This window comes from Schistocerca piceifrons, chromosome 8, assembly GCF_021461385.2.
Source record: "Schistocerca piceifrons isolate TAMUIC-IGC-003096 chromosome 8, iqSchPice1.1, whole genome shotgun sequence".
In the NCBI taxonomy this organism is placed as follows: Eukaryota; Metazoa; Arthropoda; class Insecta; order Orthoptera; family Acrididae; genus Schistocerca; species Schistocerca piceifrons.
Window position 1 is genome coordinate 202468099 of NC_060145.1, and position 18094 is coordinate 202486192.

Below are 18094 nucleotides of genomic sequence, written 5' to 3' on the forward strand. Positions count from 1 at the left end.
CATAGGCTTTGTCCACCTAGATAAGGAGTTCGATGGTGTAGGATGTTAATTAAAAGAGTAAGCCTCAGGGAAAGATGGGCCGTATGCGATATGAACAAGAACGAATATGGAACAATAAGAATGGAAAACCAAGGACGAGAGGCTAGCATTAAAATGGATGTAAAATAAGAACGCTCTTCAGTCTGTGTACCGAAGAAGCAATGACGGAAAGAAAAGAAAGTTCAAGAATGGGATTAAAAACGAAGCGGAAGGCTATCGATTATAAGATTCGCTATTGATTTTGTTATCCTTAGTGAAATCGAAGAAGGCTTACAGGATCTGCAGAATGCAATAAACATTCTAGTAAGTACAGAATGTGGGTAAGAGCAAGCCCCAGAAAGAGAAAAGTAATGTATTGTGGCAGTAATGAGAATTTGGAGAAACTTATCAACAAATTGGTAATCACAAATTAGAAAAAAATAATGTAATAACCGACGACGGATACAGCAAAGAGGACATCAAAGTAAACTAGAACAGGCAAAAAGGAATTTCTGTCCAAGAGAAGTCTCTTGGTATCAATCATAGGACTTTATTTGAGGGAGTGTACGTTTGGAACGTAACATTGCATGGTAGTGAACCATGGACAGTGGGAACAGTGGAACAAAAGAGAATGTAAGTGTTTGAGATTGGGTGCTACAGAAGATTGTTGAAAATTGGGTGGACTGACAAGATAAAGATGGATGAGGTTCTCCGCAGAATCGGCGAAGAAACCGCCATTTGGAAAACACTGACCAGTGTATGGGACAGGATAATAAGACATTTTTTAAGACAGCAAGGAATAGCCTCCATGGTAGAGGGGGTGCTGTATAGGTTAAAACCTGAATACAGAGATTATAATACAAATAACTGAGGACGAAGGATGCAACCGCTACCCTGGGATGAAGAGGTTGTCACAGGAAATGGATTCGAGGCGAGTAGCATCAACTCAGTTTTCTGACTAGAGGCTACCCCCGGATGAGAAACAGATTTTACTAACCAAGAGGGTTCAAGTGATTAGGGACGGCGCAGACTGTCGAAAGTAGAAGAAGCTACACAGAAGTCTGGGAGTCAGCAGTCGGGAGTGGATGGAGTGGAGAGGTGTAAGGGAAATGAAAATCAGCAACGGTATGAATAATGAGTCTGACGTTACATGACTGCGCTAAAGTCTTGTATTTGTATTTACGTTTCTTGACGACTGTCGAGTGGAAATCAATTTGGGACTGTGATTGCTGTATTCGGATGAGGGCTGAATTGGCATCCCTTCACGCACAGCTGCAAGCGGCGCTGACTTCGGTCGCGCAGCTTGAGGCTGTTGCCAATTGGCACCACTGTGGGGAGCTGGACTTGGGTATCACGGGGATGTCAACCTCGTCCCATCTGTCCCCAGATCGGTCTGCCGCTGTGGTTGCCCCGGTTACTGCCCGCAATGGGGCTGAGCTCTCGCCTGTGGTTGATTGGGAGGTCGTTCCAAGGCGTGTCAGGCAGCGAAAGATGTCCCCGGAGGCTGATCAGAAAGCCTCCCCGGTGCGTCTGACAAACAGGTTTCAGGCACTGTCTCTGGCTGAGCTGGTTCCAGCTGCCTGCCCTGTTTCAGAGGATCATTCTCAGCCTTCAAGGTCCGGGCAATCGCAGAGGGTAGGCTTATTGGTAGTTGGGAGCTCCAATGTTAGGCGCGTAATGGGGCCCCTTAGGGATATGGCGGCTAAGGAGGGGAAGAAATCCAGTGTGCACACCGTGTGCATTCCGGGTGGAGTCATTCCTGATGTGGAAAGGGTCCTTCCGGATGCCATGAAGAGCACAGGGTGCAACCAGCTGCAGGTGGTGGCACATGTCGGCACTAATGACGTGTGTCGCTTTGGATCTGAGGACATTTTCTCTGGATTTCAGCGGCTATCTGATTTGGTGAAGGTTGCCGGTCTTGCTTACGAGATGAAGGCAGAGCTCACCATCTGCAGCATCGTTGACAGAACCGACTGCGGACCTTTGGTCCAGAGCCGGGTGGAGGGTCTGAACCAGAGGCTCAGACGGTTTTGCGACCGTGTTGGCTGCAGATTCCTTGACTTGCGTCATAGGGTGGTGGGGTTTCGGGTTCCGTTGAATAGGTCAGGAGTTCACTACACTCAGCTGGCGGCTACACGGGTAGCGGAGGCTGTGTAGCGTGGACTGGGCGGTTTTTTAGGTTAGAAGGCCTCAGGAAAGTACGGGGTGGGCTGCAATCTCAAAGGGTGCATGGCAAATACAGGACGTGCTTGGATCAAGGAACAGTCGGAATTATAGTTTTAAATTGTTGTAGTTGTGCTGCGAAAGTCCCTGAGCTACAAGCGCTAATAGAAAGCACAGAAGCCGAAATCGCTATAGGTATAGAAAGCTGGCTAAAGCCTGAAATAAGTTCTGCAGAAATATTTACGAAGTCTCAGACGGTGTTCAGGAAAGACAGATTAGTCAGAATTGGTGGTGGAGTGTTTGTGTCTGTCAGTAGTGGTTTATCTTGTAGTGAAGTCGAAGTAGATACTCGGTGCGAATTGTTATGTGTGGAGGTTATACTTAACAGCCGAACTAAGTTAATAATTGGCTCCTTCTACCGACTCCCAGACTCCGATGATATAGTTGCTGAACAGTTCAGAGAAAATTTGAGTCTCGTAACAAATAAATACCCCACTCATACGGTTTTAGTTTGTGGGGACTTCAACCTTCCCTCGATATGTTGGCAAAAATACTTGTTCAAAACCGGTGGTAGGCAGAAAACATCTTCCGATATTGTCCTAAATGCTTTCTCCGAAAATTATTTCGAGCAGTTAGTCCACGAACCCACGCGAATTATAAATGGTTGCGAAAACACACTTGACCTCTTAGCCACAAACAATCCAGAGCTAATAGACAGCATCGTGACTGATACAGGGATTAGTGATCACAAGGTCGTTGTAGCTAGGCTCAATACCGTTTCTTCCAAATCCACCAGAAACAAATGCAAAATAATTTTATTTAAAAAAGCGGATAAAGTGTCACTAGAAGCCTTCCTAAGAGACAATCTCCATTCCTTCCGAACTGACTATGCAAATGTAGACGAGATGTGTCTCAAATTCAAAGATATAGTAGCAACAGCAATTGGGAGATTCATACCTCATAAATTGGTAAGAGATGAAACTGATCCCCCATGGTACACAAAACAGGTCCGAACGCTGTTGCAGAGGCAACGGAAAAGCATGCGAAGTTCAGAAGAACGCGAAATCCCGAAGATAGGCTAAAATTTACAGACGCTCGAAATTTGGCACGGACTTCAATGCGAGATGCCTTTAATAGGTTCCACAACGAAACATTGTCTCGAAATTTGGTAGAAAATCCGAAGAAATTCTGGTCGTATGTAAAGTACACAAGCGGCAAGACGCAGTCAATACCTTCGCTGCGCAGTACTGTTACCGACGACTATGCCGCTAAAGCGGAGTTATTGAACGCAGTTTTCCGAAATTCCTTCACCAAGGAAGACGAATGGAATATTCCAGAATTTGAAACACGAACAGCTGCTTGCATGAGTTTCTTAGAAGTAGATACCTTAGCGGTTGCGAAGAAACTCAAGTCGCTTGATACGGGCAAGTCTTCAGGTCCAGATTGTATAGAGATTAGGTTCCTTTCAGATTACGCTGATACAATAGCTCCCTACTTAACAATCATATACAACCGCTCGCTCACCGACAGATCTGTACCTACAGACTGGAAAATAGCGCAGGTCGCACCAGTGTTTAAGAAGGGTAGTAGGAGTAATCCATCGAACTACAGACCTATATCATTGACGACGGTTTGCATATACTGTATTCAAACATTATGAATCAACTCGAAGGGAACGATCTATTGATACGTAATCAGCATGGTTTCAGAAAACATCGTTCTTGTGCTACGCAGCTAGCTCTTTATTCGCACGAAGTAATGGCCGCTATCGACAGGGGATCTCAGGTTGATTCCGTATTTCTGGATTTCCGGAAAGCTTTTGACACCGTTCCTCACAAGCGACTTCTAATCAAGCTGCGGGCCTATGGGGTATCGTCTCAGTTGGGCGTTGGGCGACTGGATTCGTAATTTCCTGTCAGGAAGATCGCAGGTCGTAGTAATAGACGGCAAATCATCGAATAAAACTGAAGTGATATCAGGTGTTCCCCAGGAAGCGTCCTGGCACCTCTGCTGTTCCTGATCTATATAAATGACCTGGGTGACAATCTGAGTAGTTATCTTAGGTTGTTCGCAGATGATGCTGTAAGGTCATCCGAAGACCAGTATCAGTTGCAAAGCGATTTAGAAAAGATTGCTATATGGTGTGGCAGGAGGCAGTTGACGTTAAATAACGAAAAGTGTGAGGAGATCCACATGAGTTCTAAAAGAAATCCGTTGGAATTCGATTACTCGATAAATAGTAAAATTCTCAAGGCTGTCAATTCAACTAAGTACCTGGGTGTTAAAATCACGAACAACTTCAGTTGGAAAGACCACATAGATAATATTGTGGGGAAGGCGAGCCAAAGGTTGCGTTTCATCGGCAGGACACTTAGAAGATGCAACAAGTCTACTAAAGAGACAGCTTACACTACACTCGTTCGTCCTCTGTTAGAATATTGCTGCGCGGTGTGGGATCCTTACCAGGTGGGATTGACGGAGGAAATCGAAAGGGTGCAAAAAAGGGCAGCTCGTTTTGTATTATCACGTAATAGGGGAGAGAGTGTGGCAGATATGATACGCGAATTGGGATGGAAGTCATTAAAGCAAAGACGTTTTTCGTCGCGACGAGATCTATTTACGAAATTTCAGTTACCAACTTTCTCTTCGGAATGCGAAAATATTTTGTTGAGCCCAACCTACATAGGTACGAATGATCATCAAAATAAAATAAGAGAAATCAGAGCTCGAACAGAAAGGTTTAGATGTTAGTTTTTCCCGCGCGCTGTTCGGGAGTGGAATGGTAGAGAGATAGTATGATTGTGGTTCGATGAACCCTCTGCCATGCACTTAAATGTGAATTGCAGAGTAGTCATGTAGATGTAGATGTAGATGTAACTTGTGAGATATCTGTGCTATAATTAGACAAAGATATATCACCTTGTTTATTTGAAAGAACCAGAGGTTGTTGGCGGAATAAGAGAAAGCATTAGGCAACTGTTGATTGCAAAAAGGAAATGGACTATAGCAGAAGACGAATGGATAGATTTGAGAGACGAAATCGTGAACGTAGCATAGGAAGAAATAGGTGAAAAGAAAAGGCCTTGCAGAAATACTTGGAAAACGCAAGAGATACTGAATTTGATTGACGAAAGGAGAAAATACAGGACTACAGAAAATGAAGCAGGCAAAAGAGATTACAAATGTCTAGAAAAGGAAATTCGCAGGAAGTGCAGAATGACTGAGAAGGAATGGCGAGAGGAATAATGTAAGGATGTAGATGTTTATGCTTTTTGAGAATAGAGTGGCAGCTGTATGAATATCAAGAGCTCAGACGGAAAACCAGTACTAAGCAAATAAGGAAAAGCTGAAAGGTGGAAGGAATAATAAATGAATTATAGAAAGGAAATGTACTTGAAAGGACTATTATAGAAATGGAAGTGGACATCGATGTTTGTGAGATTAGGAGAAATGATACTGCGAGAAGAATTTGCCAGAGCACTGAAAGACACACATCTAAATGACTTCCTTGGACTAGATGACATTCCGTCGGAACTATTAGTGCATCTGGAAGAGCCAGCAATGACAATACTATTCCAACTGCTGGGCAACATGTATAAGACTGGTGAAATACCCTCACACTTCAAGAAGAAGGTAATTATTCGGATTCCCGAGCTAGCGAGTGCCTACAGGCGTTAATATTATCGTACCAAATGTTTAATAAGTCGTGGTTGCAAAATACCAACATGAATACTTTGCAGAAGATTGGACAATTTGTAGAAGCCAACCTCAGTTAAGATCAGTTTGGATTCCAGAGAAATATAGGCGCGCGCGGGGCAATACAAACCCCACGATTTCTATTGGAAGATAGATTAAGAAAAGCCAAACTTACGTTTACGGCATTTGTAAACTTTAAGAAATCTTTAGACGTTGTTGTGTTGAATACACTCTTTGAAATTCTGAAGGCAACAGGGGTAATTACAGGGAGCGAAAGATTATTTACTATTTGTACAGATATCAGGCTGCAGTTAAAAGTGTCTTGGAGTATAAAAAGGAAGTAGCGGTTGAGCATTGCGTGAGAGAGGGTTATTTGACCTGTACAGTAATCAACTGCTAAATAAAACCAAAGAAAAATTTGGAGAAGGAATTAAAGTTTAGCAGGAAGAAATAAAAGCTATGAGGTTTGCTGGTGACATTTTAATCGAATCAGAGACAGCAAAGGATTTGTAAGAGCAGGTGAATGAAATTGAGAATATCTTGAAATGATATCAGAATAACATAAAAAAAGTAAAACGACGGTAATGGAATGAAGTCGAATGAAATCATATGAGGCTAAGAGAACTGGATCAGGAACCGAGACACTAAAAGTGGTAGAAGAGTTTTGCGAACTGGTTCGAAAAATAAACAATGATGGCCAAAGAATTCCTGACGAACAGACACGTGTTAAGATCGGATATATATTTAAGTATTAGGAAAATTTCCTTAAGGTATGTCCTGGAGTGTAGCCTTGTACTAAAATGGAACGTGAACTATAAACAATTCAGAAAAGAACAGAATAGAAGCTTTTGAAAGGTGGCACCATATAACAATACTGGAGATTAGAGGATATCACACATACGCAATGACGTTGTGCTGAACAGGACAGGCGAGAAAAGAAACACGAGGCACAACTTGATTAAAGGAAGGTTTCGTTTGGTAAGACACGTTTCGAGCTATCAAGGAATCACCAGTTTAGTATTAGAGTGAAATCTGAGAAGGGAGGGGGCAAAATTGTAGTGTGAGAGCAAGAGAATAATACTGTTAGAAGCTCAAAAGAGATATATGTTGCAGTAGTTATTCAGAGGTGAAGTGGGTGCGACAGGACTGCTTAGCACGGAGAGCTGGCTTCAGACTGAATACCACAGCAACAACGAACTGTCTGGACATAAACGTAATAAGAGGGTATTCTGTTGATAAGCAGCTATACTAAGTTTGGGTGTTGTAAATGTTCTGAATGTAGTGTGATTACATAAGCCATAGAAAGTGTCCTATATCAATTTGAATTTTGCATATAATATTTTTTAATATTGTGATAAATTCCTTGTTTTATCGATGTGAAATAACCAATATCATCTTGATGAATGATCGTGTCTAACACGGCCTGTAGGTAGCGGAAATAATAAATTTTCATTGTAAATGAGGTGTTACTATCTTCCATTGCCTTTTTAAAACTGAAATTAAAATTTATTATAATCATATTAATAATGGTGAAATTTATATTTTTGATAATGATGTCATTGTTAGGGTTCTTAGTTAATATTTCTTGTTACTATATTCATTTATGTCATGTGGTATGTATTTACAGCAAGGAGTGAAATATATTTGTGTTGTTTTAGACAGTGGGTCTGATCATTAAAGCAAGTATATGTGAGTTCCAAATAATAATTATGTAAAGTAAAACGTGTTGCTGAGACAGCGAAAATTAACACAAATGTTTAACTATAAAAGATAGCCACTGAAAGATTACATTTCCAGACTATAAAATATCTTGAATTTTTGAGTGTACCGAACATTATTTAAAATCAGAAAAGGTGTCGGAAAGTGCTTTCTATATTTGTTTCATATTTTTTGTGCTGTCAGCTATTAATTTAAAATTCTTTAATTGTTCTTCTGTATTACATTATGTATGACAACAGTTCGATGAATGTTAAAATATGGTCAGGATGCTCGTGTAGACTTTAAGTGCTGAACAATTAATCTGTCTTTCCTAGAGGTTGTAAGCCATGAACTAAAGATTTTGAAGACTATTGAAGTATATTTGGTTAGGGCACATCTTCGTGAGACAAAGCAACTATGGGCATAACTGTCTGAATGTCTGTATTACTGTTGTTACTATTTTGTGCAAGTTATAGAATTTACTTATCATATCAATCGTCGGTAAGTTAATTTCTTCATGCAGTTAATGTTATCATTTACCGTAATGAGGCTAGAAAGCTGAAAATTAAAACATTCTTTAAGCAAAGGTAAATGTAATTTTCATCGTCGGTATTTAGTTTGCATTGAACTGGAAACCTAACATTTTGTTTCATGAAGATATAAAACTAATTTATGAAATTTATCGTTTCAATTGACTTGATCGATGAGTAAAATTTGCTTGGAGGTGATGTCTTGCTGACTGTACAAAGAGGAGCCCGTTCAGTCTGGTATTTACACAAGTAGTCAAGAGCAAGACCCCTGTGAAAAAAAATTGGAATGTGAAAATCAGTAATAAGTTCGTGGCACGAGGTGACACGTGAGAGAGTTAGTTGGGAGATACTGAACAATCCAGGAAGGACCAGTCCATCGAAACAAAATGAAGCAACAGTGGATTCAAGAAACGGAAAGGTCGAGTGGAGTGGTGAGTTGAAGTGAAATTCAAATGCAAGTGGAAGGCAGCGTGAGTAATGAGTTTTACATGTTACTTTGCATGATTGCACATCAAGTATGATAATTTTGTTTACATTTGTTATGGCAGGACCACAGAACTAATGGCAAAAGTTCTGTACTTTTGCCAGTAGTTCTCGAGTGTTTTAAAGGGTGGGTTTTCCCTGTAAATTTTATCGGATGACATGCCGCTATTGGTGACTGCGATACTTTCTGTACACTTGCCAGGGGTCCTCGAGTGTTTTTACCCCACGTCTGTTGGTGCTCCTCTGAGAGGGAAACACGTCACAAATTAAATAAATAAAAATCCACTTTGCAACAGAGACCGCATAGTCTTTATCGATAATTATATTTGAATATCTTGATAAATGCCCAGTGTTATCGATATGGAATCGTTAATAAAAACACAATGCACGACCATATTGAATACTGTCTGCCAGTAGCGGAATAATTTTTTAGGTTTATGTAAGAATCTGTAGACATGGTAATGAAATGCACACTTTGAAGAATACATTCTGCAAAGTACTTGTGGAACAGGAATTTCAGAAAATTTAGTGTAACTATAGTATAGCTATATTTTATTGCCTTTAAACTTGGGGAATTTGAATTTAGTGTCATTAGTTGTGTCAGTAGTAACCAATATGTTGGATTCTCTTTCGAAATGTGGAGGCTAATACTTCCATAAAGTGTCATTTTCCTAAATGTTTGCTTATTGTCAATGGTGAGAGAAGTACATTGAATTTGGGTGGGTGTTCCGTTTCCACTAAATGCCAAGTATTCCATTACAACTTCTTAGGTGGTACTTGATGGCCTTCTTTACATTATTCAGAGCTAAATTATGTCACCTATGTCACCATGTCTCAACATAGATGTATCTGGAACAGGTACATTTTCTCGAATCTTATCTGCTCAGAGATTATTTTTTTAGAATCAGATCTAGTGGTAAAGAGACTGAAACGCTTAGAACGTTGTTAATAATTTCGTCAAACCCATGAAAATAGGAGTCTGATATACTACAACAGCAGTAGCAATAAAGTCAGCATTATTTTACAAACGCCTTAATATCTTTTGCTGATGGGTTTGTTGCCTTATGGTATGACGAAACATTAATTGTATTAATTATCCTTTGATTCATTACACATTTCCAAACTACTGATCTAAGTTATTCACCAATTCCTAAAATGACCTTTTCAGTATCAACTGTTGTAGACAGAAAACTGTTAAGTAATGCACCTACAACATACGTACTAGTAGTCCTTCTGAAATGCATGAGCAACATAAATTGTACATAAATCACAGCGACAAAAAAGTAAGATAAACTTCGAGTGGTTCTCAGTAGAGTACTGGACAAATCTACAGCAGCAAGTTCCTTCAGTCTTGAAGGAAAAATAGTGAACAAAGAAGCAGATGAGAAGCCATCAGCTATTTAACTTTCTGACAAGATTTTCATCAAGTCAAGGCTTTTAGGATTGACTTCTCTGTGATTAACAAGTGGCATGAATCATGAGATTTGAGAAAACTTTGGATCAAATCGTGCAAATCTCAAGCAACTATGCATTATCATCTTATTAATTGACTCAACAGGAACGAATATAGCTCCGTTCGAATTGAACATTCATAACTATGACTACGACCATAAGATCCTGTCCAAAATTACACAGTGTAAAAGCGGTCCATCCGAAGTTGAACACCAGTGCTCGCGCGCACACACACACACACACACACACACACACACACAAACACAGACAAACTTTAGAATGTCTGCCATAGTAATTCTGCAATCATCTCCTGGTGAGGAGGAGCTAACATTTACAACTATAGATCCTACTTGCTAAGAACAGTATATTTATCTCTATTAATGGGGTTAAAGCAATGTGACATTGACATTATTCCTTCATCTGATACACTTCCATGTTTTTAATAGACAAGAAAGGGTGTGTGCGTAGTGACATGTGTCCACAAGATGGAGTCAGACAAATGTTTATTTGAACGCACAATTAATAATTTAGGAACACTGATATAAGTAACAGCATATATTGTTCAAAGATCTGCATTGTCTTAAAGTAAGCAGGCGCAGGGCATGAGCCATTTGGCCTCGAGATATGCATGGAAACATCACGAATATCAGCAATCATACGAATGGCAGCTGCCAAAATATAGAACGTCCTAAATTGCAGGAGATAATTTTCAAATGTAAAGCTTAAAGCTTCATACTGAATAACCGGGACACTATCCTGTAACCAGCTTCAAGTTTACGAGTAACACAAACGTTCTGAACTTTTGTTAACGCCTCGCGCGTAAGGAAGGGCTTGCTCTAACAAATCATCACATGTATCCCAAGAGAAACCAATGAGATATAACCATGCAATACATGTGGTGCACGCGTAAATTTTTCGATAAACTGATGACTTTGTCTATTAGTTATCACATCGAATAAATTGAAAGTTCTTAAGAAATTGCTGACCGTTGCTGTCACCGCAGATCCGTATCTATCTTGCATGCAACAACAGAAAGCAAGCACCAATAGTTTTCCGAATTACGCACAAACATGACATAGGTAACTACTATTGCTCTGGTTTGCTGGAGTGTGCACTCCTTCACTGCCTAAGCACTGCCTCAAAGAGACACAAATAAAGAAACCTGTATTGCATGTCAATAGTAGTCAAAGTACTTTCTTTTTCAAAATGTTTGCAACGTCCCATTCATGAGTCATTAAAAGTGAAACTATTGAGACTATTGAGATACTGAAAGAACCGTTTAATATACATGTTTAGAACTTGACTAAAGGAAAGTTCCTTCGGATAGAAGATATCCTAACGCTTCTTGCAATCAAGTTGGAAAGAAGTTAGTATATGGGGTGAGGCGGTGGGTAGCCGAATGAGGTGAAAGTTACGGAGGGAGACTAATAGCTGTGTCAACGAGGATCAAAACAGTTTGAATAGTGTAAAAAAATAGTGTAGTCACAAACTTTCGTTCCGTTGTGGGAGGAACTGTGATGAACAACATACTAAAACTCTCCACAGGCGGGTTATGTATGCGGGTTTGGGGACATCTAATGGCCACATTCTTATGTGTCTCTTAAATAACACGAAAACCCCGGCGTCTAACAAAAATGTTTCCCAGCACATAATGAAACAGCATTCAGTTTCCTATAAAGAAGGTCCTATTCGTTCGGATATTATGTAGATGTGTGGAATGTGGATCCACTCGAAACAGCGCACTCTAGAGGTACCTGAAATTCCTGAGTGGAAGAGACTCATGTTGTCTAGTAGCAACATAATTAATGGTGCGAATAGTGCAGTAACTTTCTGGCCATTCAATTCTTCACCAGCAAAAATCAACCACATTCGCCTGGCTTTACAGCACGCTATCAGTGACAGAAAACTGCAAGATACTAAATTTACAGTTCCAGTTACTTGTCTCATTGATACCACGAAGATCGCTGTTAACATCATATTTTCAATTTATACACTTCTTAGCCACTGTTCTGTAGCATACCCACCATGTATGGGTATATTAGTTTGAGCTTAAACGATACACTGCAGCAGCGCTGAGAGTAGGCGGCTGGAGCAGGATATTGTTACTGTAGTGATTCAAAAAAGTCAACACAATACTGTGAGGCAGTTTAGCTTGTTGAAACAGCGATCTCAACACAACTGAAAAGACTCGTGCAGCAAAGGGCAAGGAAGATTTCCACAGTGACAGTGGCAGTGGCGTTTTAGGCTACATGACATATGCGCGACAAGACTATTACTACTGGACATTCTTGTAACGAAATTACGCCTACTCTCACAGCTCTACCAAAACGATGGGGCCACTGTCAGATGGGGATGCCATGTGGACCTGCTAGTACAAGTCATCAGTTCAAGGCCACAGCAGGGTAACAGCTCCTCACTCTAAGTCCCTCCCTGGGCTTAGTGCCATGTGCAACTGGCCATCCCACATCATATCCAGCAGCTTGGTCGACCACTTCCCAGGGCGCAGAGGGTTGCACCTTGCACACACCATACATCGTTCACTAGTGCTGAGTGGGCCTCACAGCACAGTGTGCATCCACTGCTGTGAATCATCCGCTCATTGCCTAGGGCCGTACATGTCGTAGATTATACGCCATCGTCGATTACCCGCCGCTGGTGTTGGGACTGTGGGGCCAGGTTACGTAATGAGGACAGCAGCACTGGAGCAAACTGACAGCTATCCAAGCAGAATTCAGCAGCCAACTGGTCACTGACCTTGTGTATCAGGCAGTGCAGACGCATAAAATAAAGAATTTGTTACATTTGCAGCTGCCTTTCTCTGTTATCCTACTGGGCTCCCATTTCGCCTCCACCCCCTTTCGCATCATCCATAGTTTATAGGAACGTACTTTACACAAAAGCTCACTTAAACAAGCAATCCCTCTCACCCCCTGGTTGCTCCACTCCTCTCCCATCCCCGCTCCCTGCCACGTCTTCACTGTTGTGTCCCCCTACCCTCCATCTCTACACCCTTCATCTCCTTTCCCAAGGTGGCTTCCATCAACTCCCCCTCCCAGGTGATGCCCTCTCTCCCTCCATTTATCCCCCCTATCAATTCTGATCCTCACCCCCCCCCTCCTTTCCTCTGTCCTTTCCCTGGGCTCCCTCTTAACCCCTTCCATCCTGTATTTCCTCCCCGCCTAGCCTCTCCCTACCTCCCTTGTCCCCCCCCCCCCCCCCGAGTCCTTTTGTATTCTCCTCCTCTGCCTTCCCCACTCCCTGTCGCTTCTGCTCAGCACCCTCCACCCCTCTTATGGGTCGTCATCCCCCATTGGCTCCTTTCCCCCTCCGCCATTCTCTTTCCCTCTCTTTTCCTTTCCCCCCTTTTTTATTTTCCCATCATCTGTCCAGTTCCCCCCCCCCCCCCCCACCTGCTCTCGGCTGTGGTATGTCATATTTTTGCCAACTTTTTAGTGCAGTGTTTAAGTGAGTGATCAGTGTTGTGCATGTTTCCAAAGTGTTGCGAACAGAAATCATGCTGTCGCTGGGTGTGAATTTTATATCTCTTGCGAACAGAAACCAGACAGTTTCCGTGTTTTTTAATTGTCTATCTATTATTTTTCTGCTTCCTGTGTATTTTATTAGCATCATCAACCCTTTGTTTTATGTTTTAAGTTTCACAATTTTCCGCCATTTTACCTTTAAGTCACCGATTTTATCGCCAACTTTTATTATTTATTTTCTTCATCTTTTTAAAACAAATTCTGTAGCCTGAAGAGTGGCGTAATAAGCTGCTGCCAGCCCGCCTCCTTCACGGGGAATCGAAACTCAATAAAGAAAAAAAAGTTAACAAGCAAATAAGCACTCAGTTAATACACTGTTGACGACCTCATTACATAAACATGAGCTCAGTGAACTTATCTGCGTACTCACATAGAGGAACTTGACAGGAATGCAGAATGAAAAGAGAGCGAAGATCATGGTGGGGTAAGCTGCTTTTCTCGGAAGAAGGCTTCAGCTGCCGAGCAGGACGACTAACAATCAAGCTGTGTACATCAGGGTGCAGAGATTTTTTGATAGTATCCATATGCAATTCTTGCCTTCAATTTGTTAATAACCCATATGTGTAGTCCATGTAGTGCTAATGCACTTTGTTGAAAATGAAGACCGCTGGGTAAATCTACACACTGAGTCACCAGTAATTCCCAAGTATCGCTGCAGAGGATTGGTATAACTTTGTGAAACACCCTGTAGTAGTTTATTGTAGTGGGATAGAGAGGGTGGGGACTCAGCTGATCGCTCTGCAATTTGTAGACCTACGAATGAGGGAAGTGAAATACAACAATCCGCTGATACCTTCCCTCGTGCTTCTACCCTTCAAGCCCACTCCCTCCACACTGTTTACCTCCCCCCCCCCCCCCCAAACATAATTAATCTGTCAGTACTGCTTTGCCGCACTTATACCGTAAGCAGCTTAACATGAATGTAGTCTCCAGTAGTTCATCCAGAGATGAAAAGACTTGATTGAGATACATTAACACGGAGCACTGTATCATATCAGACTGGAGGATAAGACAACAACATACACTGAATTAGGACGTTGCAACTGTTTAAAAATGACTGTAATGTCGACCACATTTTAACCACACACTTTATGCGTAACTTCGCGGTTTATTCATATCGTACAAATATCTGGGAGAAATAGTGTCTCGCGCTGGAATACGTAACGATTTTTAGGTTCCCGTTTTAGATACGAGACGCGTGTTTAACAAACGAAATGTTAATAAAAATGCTCGGAGTAATTAGGATATTATTAGTGTTGGAGGTGTCCATAACGTGAGGAAGATGATCAGACACGGGAAAATAAACAATGAAGAAACGGAACTAGAACATGATATTGGCCGTGAACATTACTAAAGAAACTTCAGCTATAATTATGGTGAGTTCAATCAATGTGAATTTGAAGTCCCGGGCATCGTGGTGTACGTACAACAAGTGCAGAGCACTGCAAACCGACGCATGCTTGTCTGACAGGTGGGAGAGAGCAACAGCAAAGCTCCAGTACCGAAAGTACTACACACACCTAATATGTCGTAAAATTTCAAACATCAGTTTTCAGGAAAGAAGCAATTGACATTCTTGAAACTTAATAATACCTGCACGAACCATAAAAATTTAAATTAGCGATGTGCGAAGTTACAGAAATTCTTCTCTTAAAACATCATGCACAATTTACGTTTCCGAACACTTCTTCCAGGTCAGCAAATCCTATGAACATGTCTTGCTTCCATTATCACTGCAACGTCAGAAATGCCTCTATGGCGAAATAGCTTTCTGGCGCCTTACCTTGTCTAAAGCTAAATTGATCGTCGTATAACACATCCTCAATTTTCATTTCCATACTTCTTTGCATTATTATTGTTTTCAACAACTTGCTTGAATTATCTGTAAAGCTGATTGTGTGATATCGCACTTGTGAGCTCTCGAAATCTACGGCATTAAATGGATGATATTTTTCCGAACGACGAATGGTATACATTCCATACACCAACGTGAATATTCGTTGTGTTGCCGTTTCCATCGATGATTTTGAAAGATCTGGAATCTTATTTATACCTTCGTCCGTATTCGATCTGAAGTCTTCAAAACCTCTTTTAAATTCTGATTCTAGAACGGGATTCCCGATCTCTTCTGTATCGACTTCTGTTTCTTCTTTATCACGTCATCAGGAAGTGCTCGCCCTCACAGAGGTCTTTAACGTACTCTTTCCACGTATCCGCTCTCTCCTCTACATTTAACAGTGGAATTTCTATTCCACTCCTAATGTTACTATGCTTGTTTTTAATTTCACCGAACGCTGTTTTGTATTTTCTATACACTGAGTCAGTCCTAGCGGCGGTCATTTCTTTTTCTATTTATGCACTTCCTATTTATTTTATTCCTAAGTGACTTGTACATCTGTATTCCTGAATTTCGCCGATTTCTTTTCTAGGTCCTTCTTTCATCGATCAACTGAAATATTTCTTTTCTTACCCATGGTTTCTTCGCAGTTACCTTCTTTCTATCTACGTCTTTCTTTCCAACTTTTGTGACTGCCCTTATTAGAGATGTCCATTCCTCTTCACCTGATATACCTGCTGCGCTATTCCTTGAAACCGTATCTATAGCCTCAGAGAACTTCACGCGTGTCTCTTCATGCCTTGGGACTTCCGTATCCCACTCCGTTCCGACTGAATTAGTAATGACGAAGCATAGGCTGTCTAAGAGTTAGCAAGAATCGATGCACAATAAGTACTACAGCTTGGAGAGAGACGGATGGAGATATCTAAGGCTACAGATACTGCGGTAAGGAACAGCTCAGTAGGCAGTTGTTGAAGGAGAATGGACATCTCTGGAAAGGACAATCATAGAAGTCGGAAAGTAAAACAGAGGTGCAAAGAGGGTAACTGCGAAGACACCATGAATAACAGAAGAAATCCTTCAGTCGATCGATGAAAGAAAGAAGTAGAAAAATTTTCAAGGAAATTCAGGAACACAAAGAAACAAAGACGAAATGTAGTGAAGCTAAGGCGAAATGGCTGCAGGAAAATTATAATAATAATAATAATCAAGTCCCATGCTTCTTTACAGAGCATAGGTGAACGACGCGGGAGACCTGCACCGATGTACTAGGCCAAATCCTAATGGAGGTGATTTGCCGTTGCCTTCCTCCGACTGTAATGGGAATGAATGATGAGACAGCAACACCCAATCTTTGGGGCAGGTGAAAATCCTTGACCCCGCCGGGAATCGAATCCGGGGCCCCATGCTCGGGAAGTGAGAACGCTCCCGCGAGACCACGAACGGCGGACAGGAACATTATGCAGAAATCAAAAAAGGAATGGACGTCGGAATGGCTCATCATATAGAAAAGGGAAAACTGCCTTCGATGAAATGAAAAGCAAGGGTGTTAACATTAAGGTTTCAATGGGAATTCCATTATTAAATGCTGAGTGGAGAGCGGATAGGTGGAAAGAGTACATTGAAATTCTGGAAATTTATGGTAGGGTCTTATGGGCCCAAACTGCTGAGGTCATCGGCCCCTAAGCTTACTCACTACTTAATCTAACTTAACGCTAAGAACAACACACACCCATGCCCTGTGACAGAGGAAGGGGGGGGGGGGGGGAGCCGCGTGGACCGTGACAAGGCGCGTAAGACCGCGCAGCTACCCGGCGCGACAGAGTACATTTTAAAGGGCTGTGTGAGGAGGAAGACATGTCTGATGTTATAGAAGAAGAAACAAGAGTCGATATAGAAGATACTGGTGATCCAATACTAGAATCGGAATTTAAAAGAGCTTTGGAAGACTTCAGGTCATTTAAGGCAAGGGACAGATCACAGTCCACCAGAATTTCTAAAATTATTGTAGGAAGTGGCAACAAAACGACAGCTGACGTTGCTGTGTAGAATGTATGCATCTGGCGATGTACCACCTGACTTTCGGAATAATATCATCCATCTAATTCCGAAGACTGCTGGAGCTGACAAATGCGAGAACTATCGCACAATAAGCCTAACAGCTGATGCATCAAAAGTTGCTGAGAAGGATGATATATAGAAGAAAGAAATGAAAAAAGAGGCTGTGTTAGATGACAATCAGTTTTTCATTAGGAAAAGTAAAGGCGGCAGAGAGATAATTCTGATGTTGAGGTTGATAATGGAAGCGAAACTAAAGAAAAATCAAGACACATTCATAGGATTTTTTGGCATGGAAAAAGTGTTTGACCATGGCAATTGATACAAGACGTTAAAAATTCTGAGGAGAAGAGAGGAGGGACGGGTAATATACAACATGTAAAAGAGCGAAGACCAGGTTCAAATGGTTCAAATGGCTCTGAGCACTATGGGACAACATCTGAGGTCATCAGTCCCCTAGAACTTAGAACTACTTAAACCTAGCTAACCTAAGGACATCACACACATCCATGCCCGAGGCAGGATTCGAACCTGCGACCGTAGCGGTCTCGCGGTTCCAGACTGAAGCGCCTAGAACCGCTCGGCCACACTGGCCGGCAAGACCAGGTAATAAGAGT